Genomic DNA, 26,396 nt, shown 5'->3' on the forward strand with positions numbered 1-26,396 from the left:
TTTCCTTTGTGACTGAGTCACCTCACTCAGGATGATATTCTCAAGATCCATCTATTTGCCTACGAATTTCATGAAGTCATTGCTTTTAATACCTGAGTAGTACTCTATTGTGTAAATGTACCTCATTTTCTGTATCCATTCCTCTGTTGTGGGACATCTGGGTTGCTTCCAGCTTCCAGCTATTATAAATAAGGCTGCTATGAACATAGTACAGCATGTGTCCTTATTACAAGTTGGAACATCTTCTGGGTATATGCCCAGGAGTGGTATTACTGGATCTTCCAGTAGTACTATGCCCAATTTTCTGAGGAACTGCCAAACTGATTTCCAGGGTGTTTGTACCAGCTTGCAATCCCACCAGCAATGGAGGAGTTTCCCTTTTTCTCCACATCCTCACCAACATCTGCTGTCACCTGAGTTTTAGCCATTCTGACTGCTGTGAGGTAGAATCTTAGGGTAGTTTTGATTTGTATTTCCCTGATGGCTAAGGATACTGAACATTTCTTTAGGTGTTTCTGAGCCCTTTGAGTTTCCTTGGTTGAGAATTCTGTTTAGCTCTGTTCCCCATTTTTTAATAGGGTGAGTTCTTTGTATACATTGAATATTAGCCCTCTATCAGAAGTAGGATTGGAAAAGATCTTTTACCAATCTGTTGGTTGCTGTTTTGTCCCATTGACAGTGTCCTTTGCCTTACAAAAGCTTTTCAGTCTTATGAGGTCCCATTTGTCAATTCTTGATCTTAGAGCACAAGCCATTGGTGTTCTGTTCAGGAATGTTTCCCCTGTGCCCATGTGTTTGAGGTTTTCCCCAATTTCTCTTCTATTAGATTCAGTGTATCTGGTTTTATATGAAGGTCCTTGATCCACTTGGACTTGAGCTTCTAGTTTTGTTTTTAACATTTATAAGTCCTTTTTTTTTTAACAATAAAGAAATGTTTTTAATGGAAGTATTATAGATGTTACAACCTAGACAATTTTAAACATTTCATTGTAGAAATTGGTAAATAGAAAAACAAATCTAAGCTTTTAAAGTAAAATTGATTGTATAATTTCCTTTTTCTAAGTAGCCTTCAAGTGTTTCAAATGTATAATAGTGGTAACTAGATTCTAAGACTGTACACTCTCTTCCTGTTGTCCCTCCCTGTCTGTCCATCACTCACATCATCTCCCCTGATCATGCTGCTCTATTGCTCTGGACCATGCCTCACTCATAGAGCCCTTGGCAGCTACAGTAAACAGAGAAAGTGGAAGATAGGAAAGAGAGGGAGGGAAAGGAAGCGGGAGAGAATGAGTGAACATGTGTCAGGCAGTCAGTGGCGCTGGGCTTTGCTTTGGCTATTTTATGTTTTCTATAGTTAAGTCGATGTTCTCGTTCAAGTGGCCTATATCTTTGTAAAAATGTGTTTTTACTTATTATTTGAGAAATTTATACGTGTATATAATGCACTTTGACAATACCCACCACTGTTCTCCTCCTATGATTCTTCTCAGACCCGTCACCAAGTATCTGCCCCCCACATCCAGGTCCTTTAACAAAAAGACATGCCACTGAGTCCAACTGGTATTTCCTCGGTGTGCACAGACACAGAGCAAGGGCCACGACCCTGAAGGAAACGGACTCCCCTTGAGTAGTCATCTACTGCCATTAGGTCCTCAGACACAGAGCTTCGCAAGCTCCTCCCCCATCCATAGTGGAATTTTGACTGACTGGGTCTTATGCAGCTCTTCTGTGGGCAACTGCACCTGCTGTACGTTATTGAGCACAAAGGCACTGTCCAGAAGACACTGCTCTGTAGCAGTTCAATGTGACCTCTGGGTCTCGCAGTCTTTCTACCACATCTTCTGCAGTGGTCCCTGCCTTGGCAGAAGAGGATGTGATATAGTTGTCCACCTAAGACTGTGCACTCTGCTATTGCTTAGTCTTTGCACCTTGGCCAGTTGTGAGCCTCTGTAGTAACCTCATTCCGTGCATAAGAAGCATCTCTGACGCGGGCTTTAAACGCACTAATCTGTGGATGTAAAGATGAATATTTAGAAGACATCGTACCAGGCATGATCTCCATGCTACTTTTATGTTTAATTAGCTTATAAGGTTGCATGTTCCCTTGTTGATTTTCATTCACACTTGGTTTTAATTGTTCCTCTCTTTCCCCTCCCCCTCATTTCCCTCTCTCCCATTCCTGCTTTACCCGCCCTCCCCTTCCAATCCTGTAGATTCAAGTCAGACTGTATCACCCTCGAATTTGCACGTAACTAGCTTGTGAAAACACGAGCTCTGAACATGTCTTCTTAGCAAATGGTGGTGAGTAGTAGGGAATGTCAAGTCACAAGCAAGAGGGTACACATATACAAGGATGTGGGCTCTTTCCCTTTAAGAGGGGTCTGCAATGTGAGGCAGCTTTCCTTTCCTGTGAGAAAATAACAAAGTGTCATTTTTATGGAGAAAAGATTTATCTTGTTTCAGAGGCTTCGGTCATGGTACCTGTTGCTTCTGTACAGAACATCATGGTAGGAAATATGTGCCAGAGAGAAGCAGCTTACCTCACAGAAGGCAAGAGACAAAGTAAGAGCACAGGGAAAAGACCAAGGGCAAGAGCACACCCCCTTTAACCAAGCCCTACTTCCCGAGTGTCAATTACTCCACAACAGACCATCAAATTAGGAATCAATCAATGGGCTAATCTATCATTAAGGTCCCAGCCCTCATGTCCAGTCACTTCTTATGAGCCCCACTTAGGAGCATAGCTGACCTATGGACCAAGCCTTAGCCTTTGGGAGGATTTCCAGGTCCAGACCACAACGTTTGCGTTGGTCCATCAGTGACACTCGTTTCAGTTTTTATCAGAGAACAGCTACTGAAGAATCACCAACATCGATTATTTTTTTAATTTTTTGAAACTGACTTAACTTTGAAAGGGGATTATCTAGAGTGGGGAAGGGAGGGTGTCCCCGACATTACTGTCATTTTATGTTAACAAATTTAACATGCACAGTTAAAACAATATATTTTACTACAACCTTTAGAGTAAGTATTACCTTAACGTTACAGCTGTTTCCACCTTTCTTATATCGTCAGGGACTAGTGAAAACTGTCTCATGGGACCCCAGCACAGTATCAAGGAACCACCTGACCCTGCAGCTGGAGGGCAGGGTCTCTTGAGGACCCTGGTATAACCTGGAAAACCTCTTCCAGGGAAATAGGCATGAAGAGCCAAGCTTCTGTGAAGACTGTCAGGCTGTCCCTGGCTAAGATACGACCCTGTGTGGCAGAACCAGCTGCATGGCTAGAGATGGGCCAGTGGATTCAGTAGACTCTGTCATCGACTGCACCCAGGTGCAGAGCTCACTGCCCCTCCCTACAGGAACTAGCAGTAGAACTCACATTGTAATTGGTATGACCCGAGTCTAAGTGCTTAACGCCCCCAGCATATCACAGAGTGGCCAATTGACGCTTTCCCAGAACTACAGAAACACAAATCACTAACACCATTCTCTGTCTACACAGCAGTTGGGGAGCCGAGGTTAAGTTGGAGGCCCTAGAGACAGAGAGCCTCTGGGGACAAAGAACAATAGGAATGTACTTTGACACCAGAGGATAATACAGCCACAGATCACTTAAGACGTTTTGAATAGATACAACTGACTAAAAGAGACAATTTCCTCCCCTCCTACTACTTAGCCTGGGGTGAGGACAAAACCCAGCAAACCAGTCCCATTAACCCTAATAAAACTAATCCATTAATGTGTGAATGAGCATAATTCTACATAAGAGTTCACGGTAATATATGCCTGAGAAGTTTGAGCTAATATACACATAAATAATAGTACATAAAAGGTATTTTTGTTTCTGTACAATTTAACTAATTCCTATGAGAAAAGCTGAAATTCCTTACAACCTCCCAAAACTTTTTCAGATTCCCCAAAGGCTAAGAGCTCTACATATGGTTAACACAGTCCAAGGCTGGGCCAAAATGCAAGTATAATGAACGATATAGGGAAACTGATAACACTAAGTAATAAATAATTAATGCTTTCCCAAATTGCAATAATGTTTTCTTCACACCGCTTGTATGAGAAAGTGCACAATTAATAGAGACAAATAAATGTTAGGGATTTAATATGTATTGACTTTTTTTTAAAAAAAACACATTTATTTTATTGTTTTCAGTTGTGCATATATGTGTGTCTCTGTGTGGGGGGTTGTATATGTGTGTCTCTGTGTGGGGGGTTGTATATGTGTGTCTCTGTGTGGGGGGTTGTATATGTGTGTCTCTGTGTGGGGGGTTGGGCAGGTGCCAGATGGGAATTGATGGGTTTGTGAGGCACCTCACACGGATGCGGGGAACCAGGCTCACATGCCCTGTCAGAAGAATGTATGCTCTTAACCACTGAGCCATCATCCCCCATCCCCATAGTATCATTTCTTGTTCAAACTGGGCCATCCTCCCACACATCCCCCTTAGGTAAGTGGTATAACATCTCAGCAAGCCAGCAGAGAAATGGCACATAGTCCTTTCTTCTAACAGGGGCCTGAGCCTCTGCTTTTTACTGGAAATCAAATCGGAAAGGTCGATTTCATGACATTGTCCCCCATTCCTGCTAAGGCATCTGCATATTGACACTCTAAAAGATGACCCGAAAAAGCACGCTGTTGGGTGGGTTAAAATAAACGTCTAGTGCAGGGTGACATATAGAGAAACATTGCGATAGAGTAGCTATTTGGGCTGGAAGAGAACTTTCCTAGTGCAGTCTTGCTGGAATCACCTGCTTGCTTCTTCACAAATACTGAGAACCTATGTGAGCCATGTTCAGCCAGACCCTTGGTCTTAGGCTCTAGAACTCACAGGTGCAAATGCACATCTTCCCATTCCAAGTGGCCACAGTTGCCTGCCGCCATAGTCAATTGTTAGAGAAACTGGGCAGAAGCACATAGCTTCCCACCAACTCCTAGAGCAGTTTTCCCTGCTAAGATGAATCCCCTCTGCCTCAGGTGACCAGAGCCAGGCAACTCTGACTTTGTCTTCTGAAAGCATATATGTTGTTTCCAACCCCTGCTGTTGTGGTCCACGTGCAAAAGATAGACCTGTCAGATGGCACTGCTCACCACACACACACACACACACACACACACACATAAGCACATAGTCACACAGACACTCACATATACACCTTCTTCTGGCGATGTTAGCAAGGGAAACTGGGAGCTAGGACTATGGTCACCACTAAGCCATTATATGGGTAAGAAAGCATTACAACTCCCTCTTTTTATTTATTCAGACCTTGGTTCTGTGCCAGCGGACATCCAGAGGAGCAAAGTACATTTCTGTCTTCTTTCATGACATACTGCTTCTTTGTTTCATAAAGTTAAGCACGGTTAGGCCATGCTTATGTATGCTTATGTATGTATGCTTGTTTATGGAGCTTTTTGAATGTTGGTATGTATTTACATATTTGTGGTGGAGTGCATATGTGTCCGTGGAGTGCATGTGCAAGTGTGTGCAAGAAGTCAGATGTCAGCCTTTAGTGTTGTTCCTCTGGTACCCTCCACCTTGGCTAACCCAAAGCTTGCTAATTTGACTACAATGGCTGACCAGGAAACCCAGAGACTCACCTCTCTCCACCACCTGAGGGCTGTGATTACAAGCACATACCATAATAACAGGATTTTTTAAAAGAAGGTGGCTTCTGAGGGTTCAGCACAGGTCCCCATGCTTATGCTACAAGAACTGTATTGGCTGGGCCATTTCCCAGATACTATTTAGCATTTGATTGTGGTCATTTCTTCAGGACGTTTTCCTACTTAAGTTGGAGGACTCAAGTGGCTCCCTACCTATCTTGGTCTTGGAAATCTCATTTAAAAAGTGCCAACGCCTATATGACGGCCTCCACCCTGAAAGTCTCACAGCTGGAGGAAAGGCAACCACTGTCCAACAAGACACAGCGACAGGTTTAAAGAAGCACAGCTCCCAGGAGTCCCCTGACTGGGTGGAAGTGGCATTCCCTCTCCTGCAAGTTAGGCAGCATGGATGAAATGTTTATAAGCAACATAGTAGTCCCCATATGCGTGGGAGCATTGATAGGAGCTAGTCCAACTACTGCAGCCTTGTATTCTTAACTTGCCTCTGCCAGCAATGCAACAAATGAACTATCTCCTCCATGCTCAAAATAGACACGGTTTTCTGAGGCCCAAAGTTCACCAGCTGGTCCCAATAAAGTGCCTTTAAAATTCCTGCAAGAAGATTATGCTTTGTGATTGTGCAAGAATATATATTGTCCCAAGCCTGTTCAGATGACCATAGCAATGTAAGGTGGAGGGACTTGTGATAGTGTTTGCATGACTTGTGATAGGGTTTTACAAGGAGAAATATTTCAGACGCTACAGGAAGTGACCATAACAACAAGTCATTTAAACAGCTCCATGAAGGGAGAGTGGAGCTGGGGACACGCATTCTTTCAGCGAGGCTGTAGCTAGGGAAAACGCCAATATAAAAACAACCTATTTTTAGGGGCTCAATATCTCTTCTGTAAATGCTTGTGAGTCATATTTTACAAGGGCAACACACTCAGCCACTGTTGTACCCCAGCTCCCAGCCACCTTAGGAGAAACAAAGAGGATTCCGTCAGTGAGCGCTTCCTGGCAAAATTGCTTGTGAGCTTTTGATTGCAAAATCATTATGTTTGGCACTGAGTTAAGTAGCAGGAAGAACCTGACTTGATTTTTCAAATCCCTCGGCTGATACAATGCTGCTCTTAAGCTTTTAAACTGCTCAGTTAGGCTCAAAAGTCTCAGGGAAGCTGTAAAATGTCTATTTTAGATTCTTAGTTTTTAGTGTGCTTCCCAAGCCCCGGCAGGATTTTAATGGCATATCTGTAACAGGAGACCCCCACGCTCATATCTGGGCCGTGGTGTCTTCTCTGCTGAGGCCAATAGATAATCCTCAGGGGTTAGAATACATAGTCTGGAGAACACATGCCAGCTGGGAGTCTGTGAAACCCCCAGGCGAGCCTGTGTGATGGGATACTATGCAGATGGCAGAGAACTCTGACCCATGTTCAGCTGAACCCTGGTGGCTTCCCAAAGAACTGCAGGGAGGGCCTTTAAATGACACTATGTGCTTCAAGTATAGGACATAGGATCTTTGTTTTAGTTGACATTGTTTTATTATTATCTTTCTCTTAAACTGGTAAACACAATAACGGGCCTTACATAAGCTCTGCATACATTGCTTTTTATTGCTTCTCGTCCCTTCTCCCTTCTTTGGGACCCTGCCCACCCCTGCCCCTGCCCCTGCCCCTGCCCCTGCCCCTGCCCCTGCCCCTGCCCCTGCCCCTACCCCTGCCCCTGCCCCTGCCCCTGCCCCCACCCCCTACCAATTCTCCTTCCTTTTCCAAGTCTATAAATTCTGTTATATTTTTTCTTACCACCCCCTACCTCTAGCTAAAGACATCTGGTTCCTTTTCTAGTTCTCTCTCTCTCTCAAATGCAGGAGCCACATATGAAAAAAAATATGCAGTATTCATCATTTTAGATCTGAGATATTTCACTTAATATAGTAGTGCCCACTTCTACTCATTTTGCTGCAAATATTATAATGTCATTTTTTCTTTCACAGCTAAACAAAATTCCATTGTGTGTAGGTATCATAAGACTTTTTCTCCATTCATCTGTTGTTAGACATTCCTTTACTGTAATGCAATAGTGAGCAAGGCATGCTGGCTTATCTGTCGTAAAACATATAGGCCTCTGGGTGATACCCAGGAGCAGTACAGCTGGGCCACTTCGTGGTTATGTGTTTAGTGTTTTGAGACTTCTATTCTGATTTCCACAGTGATTTAACTATTTTGCAGCCCCACTAGTCGTAAGTCAGGGTTCTGCTTTCTGGACATCCTCACCAGATGTGGTCTTTTGCGGTGCCGTAGAAAGAACATTAGCATCATCACAGTTAAATTTAAATAAATAAACTTAAATTTGGGATATGTCCATTATACGCTCTGAGCCTTAATTTCCATATCTGTGAACTATCCAGAGATAATAAGATCAACCCAACATCATCACCAAGAGAAGGATGAGCATGGGAAACCTCTGCCTTCTACTGATGAGGTCAGCTTGAGCCCACAATCCTGCCAGGGCCTCACCAGTGGTGGGAACACAGACTAGAATCACAGCTCCAGACTCTTGCCTCGGTCTTGAAGTGCCAAAAAGTGACTTTCATCTATATCCAGTAGTTATTCAAGTACAACACATACTCACCATAGCACTCAGGAGACAGCCCAATGTGCTGTTATATCAAAATAATTAAAAGAACATATTTATTTTGAGGAATGGAAATATTCATTGACTGCATGATGCATCTCCCTTTCCTATGTATAAATCATACTGTCTGCTAGTGTTACTGTGAAAAATGCTGTCAGGGAAAGAGGAAATATGCATTTCTTCTCTTAATACAATGTCAGGGCTATATCAGCCACCTCGCTTCTGCAGGCTTCTTACTGCCTGCCTCAGGATGCAGCCTACATTGAGGAGTCACAGAATGGACTGAGTCTTAGATGATGAACTCAGTCAACCATCCCTGAGTCAACTACAGCTGAGCTCTGACTCTGGTCATGAGATGGTCATTTCCTCATTGTTTGACATTGGGCATTCTGAAGCCGACCTCTAAAAGCATGCAGATAGCATCCAATGACACTTGTGTAGGTGCACATGTTAGTTGCTGTTGTACAGCTGTGACAAAACACTTGTAGGAGAGACAATGGATTTTGCCTCAAGGGGTCAGAGCATTCAGTCCATGGTCCCTGGCTCCATGTTTTGAGGCCTCAACCTAACTGTGCTGTGAGTTTTCACTATGCCACATTGGACATCATAATAGTCTAGACCCTACCTACTTCATGGAGTTAGGTACTAAGTACGTTAATTCGTGCAAGTCACTTAGTGTCTTTCCCTAAGGGAAGAGTGTCATCAGTGTCAGCTACTGCTTAATCCAGGAGGGAGGTCATCACACTGGATAAAGGCATAGATTCTGCAGCCTATGCAGGCTAGGAATCCTCTCTACATGTACTACTGAGTAATCTCTAGTTGCTGCATAACCTACCATGTCTCTGACTCCTCAACTACAAAACAGAGGTAATAATAGTGGCATCTGGTTCCCAGAGCTAGAATTATTAAATTGATCAACACAGAAGAGTGTCTGGTATGGAATACATTAAAAAAAAAAAAAGATGGTCACTATCTTGTGTTATCCAAAAAATACCATCATTTGATTCTAGACAAGAGCCAGATTGAGCTAAAGTGGTACTCCTTAAGCCTGCATATCCTGCGACCCTTTAATCCAGTTCCTCATGCTGTGGTGACCCCCAACCATAAAGTTATTTTTGTTGCTACTTTATGACTGTGATTTTGTTACTGTTATGAATCATAATGTAAACACCTGTGTTTTGCGATGGTCTTCGGCAACCCCTGTGAAAGGGTTGTTCGACTCACAGGTTGAGAACCTCTGAACTAGAGGCTATGTTGAGGCTATGTTGAGGATGGAGAGCAATGAGGAGAAGTTCTTGGGAACTTCCATTCATAAACCACTCAGCTGAATATGCAGAACAGTCATGTCTTAGCCTGTTCCAGCTGCCATGAAAACCCACCACAGACTAGAGCTCTAGACACTGCAGAGTCTCAACTCAAGGTTCTTCATCACGCGACTCCACTTAGGCGTCTCACCTTAGCTTAATGAGGCTCAATGGCTTGTTTTGTGCTTCCATGGCCCTGCTTCGTGAGAGAGGAGAGAGAGAAAAGAGTGCCCAAGAGTTTCCCTCCTACAGAGCATGTCTGAGTTAGGGCTTCTGTTTCTGTGATGAAACACCATGAGCAAAACCAACTTGGGTGTCACTCATATTTCCACATCACAGTCTATCATTAGAGGAAGTCACTGTAGGGACTTAAGCAGGGTAGGAACCTGTATCAAGAAGCTGAGGCAGAGACCATGGAGAGGTACTGCTTACAGGCTTGCTCCTCATGGCTTGCTCAGCCAACTTTCCTATAGCACCTAGGACCACTAGTCCAGGGATGGCACTACCTACAATGAGCTGAACCCTCCCTTTCAGTCACTATTTAAGAAAATGCACCACAGGCTTGGTCACAGAGAAACCTGGTTAAGGCATTTTCTTAATTGATGTTTCCACTCCCCAAATGTCTCGAGCTTTTACCAAATTGCCTTCAAACTAGCCCACTAAGGACACTCATCCCAGTAGATCAGAGCCCACTCTTCAGATCTTGTTTAAGTCTCGCTATTTTCTTAGAAGTCCTGTCTCCAAATGCAACCACCCTGGGGAGTAGACATTCAAAATCTGAATTTTCAGAGGACAATTTATTTATGTGAGATTCCAGGCAAGGGCAGAGGGGAGTAAATGGAAGTTTTGATCATGTGTAAATATTTATAATATCCCTGACCAAAGCTAGTCTTTAATTCTGGGTGAGATTGATGATTGATTGGTTGATTGGCTAAAATCACATCTATTAGTTCAGGCCAGCAGACTGGATTTGATTCCAAACAAATGGACATTTCACACAAGAGACAAGGCTATAAATACACAGTCCGTGGGAAGGGATCTTTTGTCTTCAATTGTCACATTAGCCATTGATTTCAACATTTCTATCACACTTTATTTATCGTGCATAAACTTAGTTGTATGTGTATGCGCGTGCCTGTGTGGAGGTCAGGGGAAAACTTTAAGGAGATGGTTCTCACCTATCCATAGGTCTTGGAATGACACTCAGGCAAGTTCCTTTACCCAATGAGTTACTTTACAGGCGTCTCCTCGTTGACTTTTGTCTTCTTAGATTCCTGTCTCTTTTGTCTTAAAAAATTCCTGAGTTATTGCAAGAATGCAAACTTCCCACAGAGCACATCACTTATTATTATTATTTTGCATTTGTCAACATGCCATATTCTCACAAATCAGCTCCCAGGTAAAGAAGCTGAGACACATCTCTGTTGAGATATGTTGAGGAAAGAGTACACATAACCTGTCTGAGGCTCTCCTTTAATTGAGAATGGCCTGTGTGTTGCTTGGCATTTGAAAAGTCAGATAGGTATCTATTCTCTACTTTGCCACAACCAAGAGGCAAATAACTGCAAGTCTAGAAATTTATCATGATGATATGCATACCAAAATTTCTTCTGATCCAGAAGCAGATAATTTGATTGCAAAGCTCTCTGAGGCCCCCTCTCCTGAGCCTGACTGAAGACAGCTTGCAGTTTTTTATCATTTGCTGATTCTTAGCTATGATAAGCCAAAGGAGATATAGAGCATGCCAATCTCCTGACTAAGATGTCAAGGTTTAGTGACAAAGCATAGTCTGCCAGATTTAATAATGCCAAATAGAATCATAAAAATTCACTTGCTACTCCGGAGATGCCTGTGACAATTGTATTCAAACTATATCAGCAATATCTTTAAAAAAATGTATTCTTTTATTTAGTGGTGTGTGTGTGTGTGTGTGTGTGTGTGTGTGTGTGTGTGTGTGTGTGTGTGTGAACAACAGAAGAGTTAAGAGTAGAGGATAGAGAAGTGATTTTACAACAAAATTTCCAAAACAGGTTCTAGTGGGGCCAAGCAGGGAAGGAGTGAGGAAGAAGACTAACACAGCCAGTGCCTTCTCTGTACAACCCCAGCTCGGAGCTTCCTCTCTCTCCAACCCTGGGGACTGGCCCTGGATGGCCTGCTCTACATTTTTACTGTAGTCATGCACACTGGATAGCCTGAGCTGCACTTTACTGCTGAGACTAGAGATTCTCTGAAAGATGAGCCCTTTGAGATGATGCTTTTACAACAAGGGTGGGGGCCTAGCTGCGTCTATGTGGCTCTAAAGTCCATGGCTAATGTTCTCTAGGACTGTTACGTGCAGGTGGGAAAACCATACCCAACATCAAGAGAAGGCTTATCACAAAAGATGGTGGTGGGGAAGACCAGGCTGGCGAAAGGGAAGGATTTTCATCTGGATCAGGCATGTGGAATGCCTCCAGTATCTGTTGCAACCTTTGTCATCTGTGTGCAGGTCACATGGGTGTCTGCTCTATAAAAACATCTTTAGACTCTAGGTATGTTTTAGGACATCTTCTGCACCTCACATTTATATCACATACCATACATTATAGTGAAGTTTTTTGTTAAATTGTTTATGGATTAAGGATTGAACCCAGAGTCTTGCATACACTAAGCACGCACCCTTCTACCACTGTGTCCCTGCCTTGGCTCTTCTTGTCCTTGTAATGTTTCGTCAGCAAAACACACTCGGACAACCAGATCCTTCTACGGCAAAGCTTTATTGCTTACTTATCAGGAAGACCTCGAATACAGGAAACTCAGTCCTTTTATAACCCACAAAGAGCGGTTGGAGACATGTCAGCTCCTGATTAGCTGCTCACCATTAGCCCAGATAACGCCACGGGACAGGCAGGGCACAAGGCATGGAAAAATAACCCAGCACATGCGCAGACTACTGGTTTACTAGTTAGAACACCGGATATCAGCGCCATCTTGTAATGGCGATTGCAAGGGCGGCTCCTCACAGGCTCTTGTACTTTTCACAGTTGCTCAGACTTGCCCTGGACCTTCTCTAGCTCAGGCTAGTCTTGAACTTGCAAACCTCCTACTTCAGCCAACCCATTAGCTAAGACTATTGGCCTGTACCACCAGTCATGACTTACGTATCTTATAGTAAGAAATTTAAAGCACAAAGAGATTCCCTACGCCTTGCACTCCATCCGCTGATTTGCGTGCTCATGAGGTCAGTGCTAAGTATCTTCCTTGCTCACTCTCCACCTGACTTTTTGAGACAGGTTCTCTCACTGACCCAGGAGCTCGACAATTCAGCTATGCTGTTTAGCTAACAAGTTCCAGGGCTAGACCAGCAGTGGTATATCTTCTCCAGCACAAAAGCACAGACCTGTACCACTGTGCTTAGTGTTTTAAGTGGACACTGGGGAATTGAACTCTGGTCCTGAGGCTCACATAGCAGACAGTTCATGTCTAGTCCAGCTCTCTGATCAGTACCTTTTAATTGTTTAATAGGCAGAGAGCAGAGTCTGTCAAGAAATTTTTTTTCACTCGAAGACATGGAGAAGCAGGAATGAGTTTAGCAAAATCTTTAAAATGCCTGCTTGCATGTGAATGAACCATAGCACAAGACCAGGAGGTTCCACTGGCTTCCATGGGCTGTGAGTTTGGGGAGAGTACTATTTGTTCTTTAGAATTTGATATTTAAGACTGAAAAAAATTGAAATATCATAAAATACAAGCAGATGAGTTACTTAGTTTCTCATTGCTGCAACAAATACCTAAGGAAAGTAACCTTTTATAAAGGAAGGCTGGGCTTGGAGACATGGTTTAGCGGTAAGAGTGCTTACCATACGAGCATTGGGGCCTGAATTTGGATCTCAGCAGCCATGTAAAATACCAGGCATGGTTATACACACCTGTGACCATGACAATGTGGGGGATTCCTGGGGCTTGCTGGCCACCAGCATAGTTCCAGGATCAGTGAGAGCCCCTGTTTCAAAGGAACATGACAGAAAGTGACAGAGTAGGGCACCTGAAGTCCTCCTCTGCCGCCACATGGGAGCTTGCAGAGGGCTGAACGGCCTGCCCCCTTTCAGTGTAGACAATGTCAGATCCATGCAGGGCACAGGATCTGTAGCAGACTCCAGTATAGATCTCTGCTTAAAAACAAAGTTTAGCTTTTCTTTGCACTAAGGAGGAATAAGTAAGCACTTGCTAAGTGCTTCCACTTGGTTAGAGAAACGAGAGTGTCTGTGTCAGTCATAGAAAAGAATTATAGGAAGAGAAATCAGTGCATATCTTCATGGGCCAAGAGTTGAGGTGGAGCAGTGGGCACGCTCAGTAGGAGAGACGATGCCCCTAGGGTCATCAGTAACAGAGTAGACAGCAAAGCCAGAGAAATGAATCAGCACAGCTGGACCCAGGGACCAGAGTGTCAGACAGAGCTCTTTGATGCTGTAACATTCAAAGCAAGTGTCTCCTTGCTTACAAGGTCCAGTAGGTCTCCTAGGCCATAGGAGTGATAATATAACAAAAGCAAGCCCTCCAGAAAAGTGAGGGGGGCGGGATTTGCTTAAATTTGAAGAAGATAGTGAGGCAAAGGATTATGGGGAAGTCTCTAAGGAAATAGAGACATGAAAACAAAGCATTCTGACTTCTGGCCAGGGAAAATTTGCAGGACTGGGCTCTGCTGATAACAAAGCCGTATGACTGACGTGGCTATGAGTCTACACGGCACTTTCAGCACATCCCTGCCCCGTGAGCTCATGTCTGAAAGGATCTGACTGAGGCGGAAGTAATTGCTCACTGGGATGTGACCTCCCTTTGGCACAGCTAATCAGCCATGCTCTGCCATTATGGATCAGTGGCTCTAGCTCTCTGTTAATACGGTGCTGTGCAAATACACACCCCTCTCTGACCTCCTTCCCTTGTAGCTGGTGCTAGCCTGTGAGAAAACATCAAGAAGAAGCCACAGGGCAGCACTTAGTCCGGCTTTGCAGCCTCTACAGGAACCCTTCTAAAATGTACCCACAACGTTTGGGGATTCTTTGGGGGATACTGTTTTGACTGGCTACAAGTCAATGGTTCTCACCCCACGTCTGTTTCAGTGAGTGGCTAGAATGGATCAGACTCAGAAAAACACTATGTTTAACAGTTTGTGGGGAAAAAAAAAAGTTCCGATTGAGGAAGGGCACAAGGCATACAGAGAAGAAAGACAGGACAATCAGTGGCTTCTCTGGATGACCCGCTCCACCCCATCCTACCCTGCCTCACCCCACAACTAGGGTTCTTCAACACAAAAATTCAGAGAGCTCTATTCTATAGAGGTTTTGCCAAGGTTAAATTAAATATCATGTGTGATTAAACCATTGGCCACAGAAATGGACCTGATCCTTGTCCTCCCCTGCCTCTCTGTTGATATGGCGTCTTAGTGACTGGTCCCCATCTGATGATGATACCGGAGTCCTCCCTTTGTCTCTTAGGACAATCTCATCAGCATAAGACTGAGTAAATTCCCAAGGTCTCTAGAAGCTCTATCCCAGGCATCTGGAACAAGAGCCAGGTAAAAGCACGTGGCGCATGGGTGCATGAGTGTGCCAACAATGCCATACTGGCCATGGAAGTCTCATCAGATTCCAGTGGAGCTGCGAGACTCCTGCTCACTACAGTGTGTGTTTCGAGTATGGTATGGTGATGCACAGCTGTAATCCCAGCATTCAGGAGGCTGGGACAGAAGTGAGTATCGACAAAAGTGAGCATCTCATGATCCATTTTTAGCATGAATCATGCACTGACGAATAAAACTCTTTTATACCTTAGATACGGTTTGGGTTTTGAGACAGGACTCAGTATAGTGCAGGCTGACCTCAAACTTGCTAGGTATCCAAGGATGACCTTCAACTCCTAATCCTCTGCTTCCATCTTCAGGGTGGTGAGCATACAGATGTGCACGACAACATATGATTTATCCAGTGCTTGAGTCAAAGAACTTGATTTCCATAAGCTGGGCAAGCACTACACCAACTGAATGGCATCCCAGCCCTTGATATGTTTAGATACACTAGTACCACCATGTAATACTTGCCTTTGGTATTCAGTATAGCAATGTGCTAAACAGACCTGTAACCAAGAGTCATAGGCTTATACCATCACAAAACCTCAGTATGTAGCAGGCTTGATGCTTAGATTTGTCAAAGTAGATGCTGTCATGGTCACAAGGTTATCTCCTAACCATGCATTTTTTTAAAACCAAAAACTCCCCACAGTTGTAGTTAAATCTTTCTACAGTGATGGCCCAACTGCAGGGGAGGGGGGAAAGAGATAGATAATATCCAATAGTCCCAAAGGAAATTAGGAAGGAAAGAATTCCTCCAAAATTCCCTATATTGTGAGGTGTTGAAGGACAGTTTGGATCATCCCTCCCACAGTCACATCCCTGACTGTGAAAAACACTAATAACCCTTCTGGGGGACTTCCAGTTTTAGGGGGGCGCCCACCTTTGGTCCCTAAGTTTCTTGAACACCAGCCAGCTCATTGCTTCAGCTTCCTGCTTGCTTCCTGTTGGGAAGACACTGTGTGAGACACTACACCTCATGGCCCCTCAGTTACCTCTGCTGGCTCCTCACCCCCAAATCTTCATGGCCCATGTTTCATGTCAGCCATTCTGTTTACCACCTCTCAAGGTTTTTAATTTGAATAAGGAGCTCCAGAGAGACTGCCACCTCCTCTGTTATCTTACAGACAACAAAACGAAGCTCACAGCTCTTAAATGCTGAGTCACTAGAGGCTCAGCTAGGTAACAAATGCCTTAAACACTGTACATCAAATAATCCAATGAGACTGGTTTCATCGTCCACATTGAGTAGGGAAGGAAGCTGAGGCCTCACTCATCTGCCCCAGGGGTAGCGTAGCTGGCTGGGCTCAGTTGGAGAAGTGCTTATTGCTCAAGCATTACTCACACTAAAACAAAAAACAAAAAAAAAAAAAAAACAACAACAACAACAAAAAAAAAAAACAGCCTGGTGTGTCAATGCGTGCTTGTAATCTCAGCACAGGCAGACAAGAGACATGGGCCACCCTGAGGCTTGCTGGCTGGCCAGTCTGGTCTAGTCAAGTGAGTTCCAGGCTCAATGACTCTATCTAAAAATGGAAGGTAAATCATAATTGAAGAAGAGAACTACTATCACTCTCTGGCCTTCACAAGCACATGTGCACACTCTCTGCCCACCAGGCACACACTCTGCCCCAGGCTTCACACGTCAAGGCAACAATGCGGAAGCCAAAGCCAGAGCCTCTCTCTCCCTTGATACTTGCTGGCATTGAAACCCAAGAGGGTCCATCTTCCCATACTTCCAGGATGTAGAAATTCCTGTAAAAGACTTCTAAAATAGAAGTTACCTTTCAACCCTAAAGCTGCATCTTGTGTTATTGCCAGTTCTTTCTGGGTCATTCTGGACCACACAAGATTTTCTTTGGGTTTTTAACACAGCAAGGGAAGAAACTTTCAGGAATAAATTATTGCCCCTTCCCCATTAACTGATAGTCAGCTGGGAGCATTAGAGGGTGAGTGGATAAAGGATAGTCCATATCAACCCACCATGAACCTCTGGCTGCTCAAATGACTGATGATTGAAAATTGACTATGTTCTAGTCTGAATGGTTGAATTAATATGGGAGAATGTTTTTCTTCCTTCTTTTCTACTTTCTTCCCCTTTCTTTTCTCTAGGTCTGTTGTTTGTTTGTTTGTTTTTGTTGGTTATTTTTTCATGGTTAATGATGATGTCCTTTCAGGAAGCCTGAATCTTGTTCATAAGCTAAATCCATGATTCTTCTACCTAGAGTAGTGGTTCTCAACCCCCTCTAGGTGTTGAATGACTCTTCCCAGGGGTGCAGATCAGATATGCTGTATATCAGATATTTACATTTTAATTCATATCAGCAGCAAAATTACAGACATGAAGTAGCAGCAAAAATAATTTTATGGTTGGGGGAGGGGGATCATGACAACATGAGGAACTATATTAAAGGGTTGAAGCATTAGGAAGGTTGAGAACCACTGCCCTAGCGCCATGCATATAGTTGTTGACATACACTAGGTGAAAGGTCACAGCATTTTGCCAGTCCCATAAAGACCCAAATCCTTGTAAATATGATTAACACCTGCTCACAAAGAGCTTCTAAAGCAATCGAGTCATGGTGTTGAGGTCCAAGCAGTGGATAGTATGAATACACCTTGAAGACTTTGTATTTCCCTAGTCATTTGCAAAAGCAATATCAGCTTGGTTACCTCTGGCCCAGGCTCCAGCAGGTATAAGCCGACAATCCAAGACAACCTGCCACTTTGTCCTGGGCAGATGGAGTGCTACGTTCAAGGTCATTTCTAGTGCAGTTTGCAGTGTTCAGAGCTGGAACCTTCCACTCCCCACAGATACAATGAGCCAACAGTCCAGCCATCTCCAAAAGGCTGACCCTGTAGAGCATCTAATGATAAAATCCAAACACCCATACACAAATAATTTTGACTTCTATTTCTTTAAAATGTTGTCAAGTTGGGCCTTTGGGTTCAGCTGATATGGAAATATAAATGTCACAGAACAGTTTTGCGTTATGCCCTGTGCCTTCATGTTTTATAAAACATTCCTACTACTTAAGAGGAAATACTGGTTCCTGGTATTTTTTCACAATTTGAGTCATACACATCAGGTGTCACAATTCTAATCATTATTCACTTTAGAGTAGTAGCAATTGTATTGTTTGGTGTAGTTTAAGAAAATAGTTTAAATATTTTAATATGTTCATAGACTGGGGCATAGTTCCACAGTACAGCACCCAGCAACTCAAAGCCTTGGGCTCAATCTCCAGCATTCCAAAGCAAACTGAAAACAAGCAACAAAACAAACTTATAGTAACAAATTATTTAGCAATATGAAAGTTAGCAAGAGTTTTTTAATATGAGACTGGAGAGAAGGCTCAGCAGTTAAGAGATCTTGCTGCTCTTCAGAGGACCCAGGTTCAGTTCTCAGCACCCACCCCAGGCAGCAGTTCACAGCTGCCTGGAACTCCAGCTTCAGGGACCCATTGCCCTCTGATGTCCTCCATGGGCATGCACCTCCACATACGTGCACACACTGGTGGTCACACACACATATACTTATAAATTAAAACATCATCTCATCAAAAGAATCTGTGAAGACAGTGGAATAAACCCAAGGTGGTTAATGAAATGCCCACAGAAGGGATAATCAGGATATCAGTAAGCTTTCTCATTACTGTGACATAAATACCTACACCTAAGGAGAAAGGGCCAATTAGGATCACGGTTTCAAAGGGATTTCATTCCATCATGGCTATAAATGAAAGGTAGAAAAAGGAGCTCCTTCGTAGCACTAGGACTGTGAGGCAGCAACTGTTCATGCAGAATGACCAACAGGATGAGAATAGAGCCCTTGTAAGATGTGACATCACATCTTAGAATTTCCTTGGAAATAATGTGGGGCACAACACTAACATTATTCCATTGAAAACTGTTCTTCCATTCATTCAGTCCTCAGCAAGTTCAATGGCAGGTGGTCATAATTTAGATAAAGAAAATTTTTTTCTGTCTCTACCTAGACAGACAAGAGAGTTGGGTGCCACATGTAAAAGCGTGCTTTCTTATGTTCCCATGTCCTGTTGTACATTCACATCTGGAAGACTTCAACAGTTTTCAAGAGTGACGAACATCCACGTGTACTTTCAAATAGTTGGAGACTGAGTTCCCTGACCTTCTTGGATGGCTATCATCTGCCTATGTTTTTTTTTTTTTTTTTTTAAAGATTCATTTATTTATTATATGTAAGTACACTGTAGCTGTCTTCAGACACTCCAGAAGAGGGAGCCAGATCTCATTACGGATGGTTGTGAGCCACCATGTGGTTGCTGGGATTTGAACTCTGGACCTTCGGAAGAGCAGTCGGGTGCTCTTACTCACTGAGCCATCTCACCAGCCCTCATCTGCCTATGTTTAAGTCATGGTGAGACGGCATAGGATGCATGATGCAATATGGACATCACGTGGACGGTTGCTATTCCGATGCATCTTTGGAGTGAGACAAGATGGGGAAAGTTGGCATGTCTGTGGTACAGATACAACCATTGTAGACCAACTAGCTTCTTGGTCTCTGACTGGGTAAATTCAAGAATGTATAATTGGCAGATATAGAGGCCAGCTATACAGAGATTTCACTATGAGATTTTAGGGACTGACTTCTTCATTAAACAAGAGATCATTCTGGGTTTTGTGTGGTTTTCAAACAAATTCATTATTATAACATAAAATTTGCATTTTGGAAAGAGCACAAAACCCACACGAAAAAAAAAAATCTCTACCAAGTGAACAATGAAAGTGGCTGCCAATGCCAAAATAATTCAGGACACCCACACAGCATCCCCTGACCCTCTGTCCCTCCCACTGTAAACATAGGTCTATTCTTGTTTCTGATTGAGTAGTGCTTGCTGGTCTTGAACTTCACATAAGCATGATCATATATCACACGCCCTTTTTGTCTGGTCTCTGTTATTCAAAAGTACATTTCTAAGATGGCCTGATTCTGCGCTCCACAGAGACTCACTCACTTCCCTTGCTGGAGTTCATCCCTCAGATGATCCTCTAGTAAAATATATACACATAGCTATCTACTCTCTGATGAATGTTTGCACGGTTCGTGGAAAATATTGCTGTGAGATACCTGTTTGCTACCCACATGGACTTGTTTTGTTTGGATGTGAGCTCAAAATAAAATCTCTCTCTCTCTCTCTCTCTTTCTCTCTCCCTCTCTCTCTCTCTCTCCCTCCCTCCCTGTCTCTGTCTCTCTTTCAAGCTCTGCATGTGTATGTGTGTGGCATGCATGAATGTGTCTATGTGTATTTCATGTGCAGAGTCACTTGTGTATACGAACGAATCTTTGTGTTAGCAAATACATGTGAAGGCCTGGCATTGGCTTCAGGCATCTCCATCCATCACTTCCACTTTTTAAAGCAGAGTCTTTGGATGAATCCAGACCTAGCCAATGCTGGCTAGTCTAGCTAGTCAGCTTACCTCTGCCTCCTGCTTGCTGGGGTTACAGGTAGCAACTATGCCTGCCTGGCTTTTCACACGGGCTCCTGGGATCCAAACTGATCAGAATGCTTGCACAGCGAATCCACTTTATTCACTGAGCTGTCCATCCCCATCTCCAGACCAAGTTAACTCTTGTTTAACAGTGCAGCTCAGGTAGAAAGAGTGGACTGGGTTTCCATTTTGCTGCAAATACACAAGTTTATTTATAACAGAAGAAAGACAGTCAACCGAGATTTTCAAGGCGGAAAGCTGATGTGTAAAATGAAACTGGGAAATATCGGAGTGGGCACAGAAGCCAGGATTTTGGAGAATGTCCTGAAAAAGGTTTTGTGAAAGAAGTGAGAAGGAAGCTGACTGAGCGGCCTCGAAAGCAGCTGGGAGAAGAGTGAAGGACAGATGGAGCTCTGTTCTATTGGAGAAAGCAGAACTGCTCTGATTGCCCGGTTTCAGCACACACACACACACACACAAACACACACACACACACACACACACACACACACACACACGCATGCACATAAAACTGAAAAGCCAAAACAAAGCAGAAGAAAAGCCCATGTGACTCCTCCACTCTGGGACGTTTTCACTGTGCACCATGTCACCTTTCCAGAGCTTCTACATGACAGGGCCAGCCATCCGGCCTTCCCGAGAGGGACCCAGACAGGACCAGTCATCTTACCTTCCCGAGAAGGACCCACAGAGTTCTTTTTATTAAGAAGTGGAACCTTCTCCAGCTACAAAGGCTGCCCCTGCTACTATACAGGCCAAAGAAATGTCTTCTGTCTGCTGGCGGGTAATAGACACCTTCCTTCTCTTGTGTGCTGTATATTTCTCTGTCACCTACTTTCCCAGCAACACCTCATTAGTAGGAACACCTGATCACTAAAGGCAGAAAGCCCCACACCCCACTGTGGGGTGAGTTCAGGCTCTGTATGACCTGACTGACTGGGGAGAATACATTTGCAGCGTGGGGAAGAGCTACCTGAGCTAGTCTGGGTGTCTGCGGAGTGCCATTGAATTACCAAGGAGTGACTATGAGTGAACATGCCCACCTGGGCATCCCAGCCTTTATTCTGGTCACCAGCTTCACGTGTGGTCATTTGCCAACCAACCAAATGAGACCAAATGTCCCCCAGGGCCTGTTCCCTGTCTCTCAGGCCTGTTGACCCTCCCGGCTTTAAGCATGGCATCACTCTGTGTTCCCCCACAGTCACTTGAGCTAAGTCCCTTTTGTCCGGTCCTCCGAAGCTCTTCGTTGCACAATGGGCATGCTATTAAGATCATCGAGGACATGAATACTGAACATTTTCTAGCGCTCCTCCCCCATGGCCCTGCCACACACTCTTCCCAAGCAGCTCCGCCACTCCACAAGGACACTCTGTTTCGTTCCATGGAAGAATGGTCTTCCTTGGTGGCAGGGAGCAAGTGATGGCTCACAAAACTACTGTTGTATCACGTGATCCCAGTGTAATGGATGAATCACAGATTTCAAAACTTCTTCTCAAATTCCTTAGATTTGACGGAGTGAGCAAGTATAAGAAAGTTCTGGACCTGAGCAGGTGCCAGGCCTTTGTAGCTAGAGAAGTCTCTACTTCTTAATTCACAGAGCTGTCCATACCTGAGCTCATCCCTCTGGGGTCAAAATGAAATGGTGACTACCATAGAGGGCTATGGTGAGAGTTAACTAAATTCATATTTGGGGGCTGGGCAGGTGACTAAGTCTCTAAAGTATTTACCTTGCAAGTATGAACATCTGAAGTCAACCTCCCCCCCACCCCCCTAGAACTCACATAAGAAAAGTCAGGCATGAGCTGGGGCTGTGGTTCAGTGGTTAGAACACTTACCTCTCATGCGTGAAGTCCTAGGTTCAATTCCCAGTATCACCAGGAAAAAAAAAATCCAGGTGTGATACTTGGAATAGTTCTGGAAAGATGGAGACAGGGGGGAGAGCCAGCCTAACCTGTTTGGCAGGCTCAGGACAGTGAAAGACTGTCTCAAAAAAGGGTGTCTGTGAACTGACAACTAACCTTGTTCTCTAGGTCTTTGTACATGTTAGATAAGTGCTCTACCAACTGCTCCCATATTCCAGTGCACATATATGTATGTGCACACACATATACACATATACACACATACACAAGTACATATCACAATATATAATATACAGTGTATAATAGGGCTTGTAATTAGATTAGATAGGTAGGTAGATAGATAGATATTCATACATAGATGATTGTAGATAGGTATTAGAGAGATAAACAGATAAACTAGATAGACACCTAGATGCTAGCTGAAGCTAGATACAGATTATGGATAGAACAATTAATAAGATCTTACTCGGGCATTAGAAATACAAATTCATAGACATGAAAGTTCTATATCCCCTCCAGCATATTCAGCACTACATATAACACCTTCCTCACGTGAGTAGAAAGAACATTATGAAGTGACACTATGAGTGAGCAATCTAAATACAGTCTAAAGACAAGAGTCTTCCAGCAATTTATGACCCTAAGCGTTTCCAGCTGCAGGATTAATAGCCTGGTGTCTGCAGAACATGGCAAAAAATCACTACAACCTCAATACAAATTCAATAGAAAACAGCAAGCTGTGTGAATATTTAATATGTTTAATTATGTTATATTAATTAAATCAATTATTTAGTGTCTTGGCTGCTATTCTATAATGATTTTTTGCATGTTCAGGAAATTAATGGTGTCCACACTGTCCCTTGTTTGCTCCAGTAAAGTCCTGCCGGTTGACACTATTGTCTGCCCAAACACTGCTTGTGACCTTGAGGATAAAAGGAAGCTGACACGATTTGCAACCGAAATAAAATAGGCTCTGGTCATAAATGTAATGAGACACCAGGGTCATCCTGACTGATAAAAGTCACTGGTGATGAGTCTCCATTCAACCTAATCCTAGAGAAGCCCGCAGACCCTTGGAGTCCTGGGGTCTCTCGTATATCTTAGTACACTGTGCAAAGTCTGAGGACCTTTGTTGGCTACATCGCCGATCACTTATCAGATCAGTTTCTCATTTGGCGAGTTAAGCTTGGATAGCTGACAACAGTTATCAATTTCATATGGTCCACATCTAATCAGGTGTCATGGTCCCCAGTCATTCAGGATGCAAACCTTTCTTTCATGAGCTGGTTATGTCCTCTCAGATCAGAAGGGAATTTTTCCTAAGAGGAATATTTGAATGACTCGCCCTTTGTAATTGCTTGGTGTGGTTTTAATTTTTTTCATTCATCCTTCTAGGTGTGCTTTGGGCAGATAACACAGAAATGCATAAAGAAACCGTTAACATGGATTTTATTAAGTTGCTTTTAAACATGCACTTTACTGTGTAGATGGTTTTAGCATCTCTCTGTTAACTACTCACTTGTGCCCATTACCAGCCGTATTTATGGGACACAGCTGGATCTATTTGAATCATGGAAGTCTTGGTTTAGAAAAGAGAATTTGTGGGCTGTGATGAAGCTCACTTCCACGAAGTGCTGGGTTTGCTCTCCAGTGCAGCATAAAACCAGTCATAGTAGCACACTACCATGACCTCAGTACTCAGGGAATGGAGGAGGGCAGATCAGAAGTTTTTCATAACCATACGGGAACTTAAATACAGCCACCTATGTTGTGTTTTTATGAGGGCAAAATTGTTTAAGAATGGGAAGCTTGCCTAATGAAAGATATTTTTTATCCATTTTGTCCAAAATTCAAAAGTTGCCATTAGACTATGTGGCTTGACTTATCAAGAGTCAAATGCTGTTTAATACCCTGGGTGTGTGTACATTGGTGCAACGTTCATGCAGAGTCAGGTTGAAAATTATTTATTTTTTAATATGCCCGTGACTTTTGAGTTAATAATTCCGCTTCAAAAAGACTACCTCAAAGGCATATTCATGCATATGCAAATTACATTCTCTCTCTCTCTCTCTCTCTCTCTCTCTGAGTAAATACTCTCTGAGTAAATACATGTATTTAAATGTCCATATATGTAATATGAAACCTGCATTCTGCATATGAAAGTAAACATGCCATATTTGTCTTTCTGCGGCTAGCTTATTTTGTGTAATACAACGATTTCCAATTCTGTCCATTTCCTTGAAAAGGCCATAGCTTCATTTTTCTTTATGGCTGTACATTTTGCCTTCTGATCTCAGACATCTGCCCCTCACCTGCCAAATAACAGTGCCCTTACCCTGTTTGTTGCCTAAGAGAGAAATGGAGACAACAGTTTCTGTGAAGATATGTGTATCCCCCCGCAACACACACACACACACACACACACACACACACACACACACACACACATACACACACTTTAATCCTGAGCTCTGTGCTTCCACTGGACTGGCTGGCGAGCTAGCCCTTGGTATCTACCTATTTCCAAGAGCGCACCCTACTCTCTCATGCTAAGCATAGAGACAGGAGCACCATGCCTAGCTTTGCATGGGTTCTGGGAATCCACACTTGTGCAGCAAGAACTTTATCCACTGAGACATCTCCCCAGCCTCTCTGACAAATATTCTTAAATGCCTCATCTTGTACCCAAATAACGTTCCTGAATAATAGTCCCTGAAGTTATAGCCCAGTGGTAGTTATAGCCCCACTTGTCTAGCATGTTGGAATGTCCAAGGCCCTGGGTTGGATCACTAACATTTAAAAATAATCATGGTGGAGAAACCAAAGTATTCCACGACAAAACCAAATTCTCACATTATCTCTCCACGAATCCAGCCCTTCAAAGGTTAATAACAGAAAAAAACCAATACAAGAACGGGAACAATGCCCTAGAAAAAACAAGAAGGTAATCCCTCAACAAACCTAAAAGAAGACAGCCACAAGAACAGAATGCCAACTTTAACAACAAAAATAACAGGAAGCAACAATTACTTTTCCTTAATATCTCTTAACATCAATGGTCTCAACTCCCCAATAAAAAGACATAGACTAACAAACTGGCTACACAAACAAGACCCAACATTTTGCTGTTTACAGGAGACACATCTCAGAGAAAAAGATAGACACTACCTCAGAATAAAAGGCTGGAAAACAATTTTCCAAGCAAATGGTATGAAGAAACAAGCTGGAGTAGCCATCCTAATATCTGATAAGATTGACTTCCAACCCAAAGTCATCAAAAAAGACAAGGAGGGACACTTCATTCTCATCAAAGGTAAAATCCTCCAAGAGGAACTCTCAATTCTGAATATCTATGCGCCAAATACAAGGGCAGCCACATTCATTAAAGAAACTTTAGTAAAGCTCAAAGCACACATTGCACCTCACACAATAATAGTGGGAGACTTCAACACACCACTTTCACCAATGGACAGATCATGGAAACAGAAACTAAACAGGGACACACTGAAACTAACAGAAGTGATGAAACAAATGGATCTGACAGATATCTACAGAACATTTTATCCTAAAACAAAAGGATATACCTTCTTCTCAGCACCTCATGGTACCTTCTCCAAAATTGACCACATAATAGGTCACAAAACAGACCTCAACAGATTCAAAAATATTGAAATTGTCCCATGTATCCTATCAGATCACCATGCACTAAGGCTGATCTTCAATAACAAAAAAAATAACAGAGAGCCAACACTCACGTGGAAACTGAACAACACTCTTCTCAATGATACCTTGGTCAAGGAAGGAATAAAGAAAGAAATTAAAGACTTTTTAGAGTTTAATGAAAATGAAGCCACAACGTACCCAAACCTTTGGGACACA

General features: G+C 43.2%; 1 protein-coding gene and 1 long non-coding RNA gene across 4 annotated transcripts in view, besides 1 other annotated feature; both read left to right on the top strand.

Moving 5' to 3' along the window:
• The window catches only part of Frmd4a (FERM domain containing 4A), a 596,394-nt gene that overhangs the window by 228,904 nt on the left and 341,094 nt on the right, over positions 1-26,396 (top strand). The window lies entirely within an intron of this gene.
• Gm39752 lies at positions 873-24,965 on the top strand. The gene is made up of 2 exons (XR_865942.2): positions 873-2,301; positions 2,464-24,965. It is a non-coding gene; the product is annotated as a predicted gene, 39752 (long non-coding RNA).
• Positions 5,466-7,384: an enhancer, noted in NCBI's record as "VISTA enhancer mm1695". NCBI's record gives its function as "enhancer in: heart[3/6]" and the evidence as "EXISTENCE:transgenic organism evidence [ECO:0001131][PMID:17130149]".

This window comes from Mus musculus, chromosome 2 (genome assembly GCF_000001635.26).
Source record: "Mus musculus strain C57BL/6J chromosome 2, GRCm38.p6 C57BL/6J".
Lineage (NCBI taxonomy): Eukaryota > Metazoa > Chordata > Mammalia > Rodentia > Muridae > Mus > Mus musculus.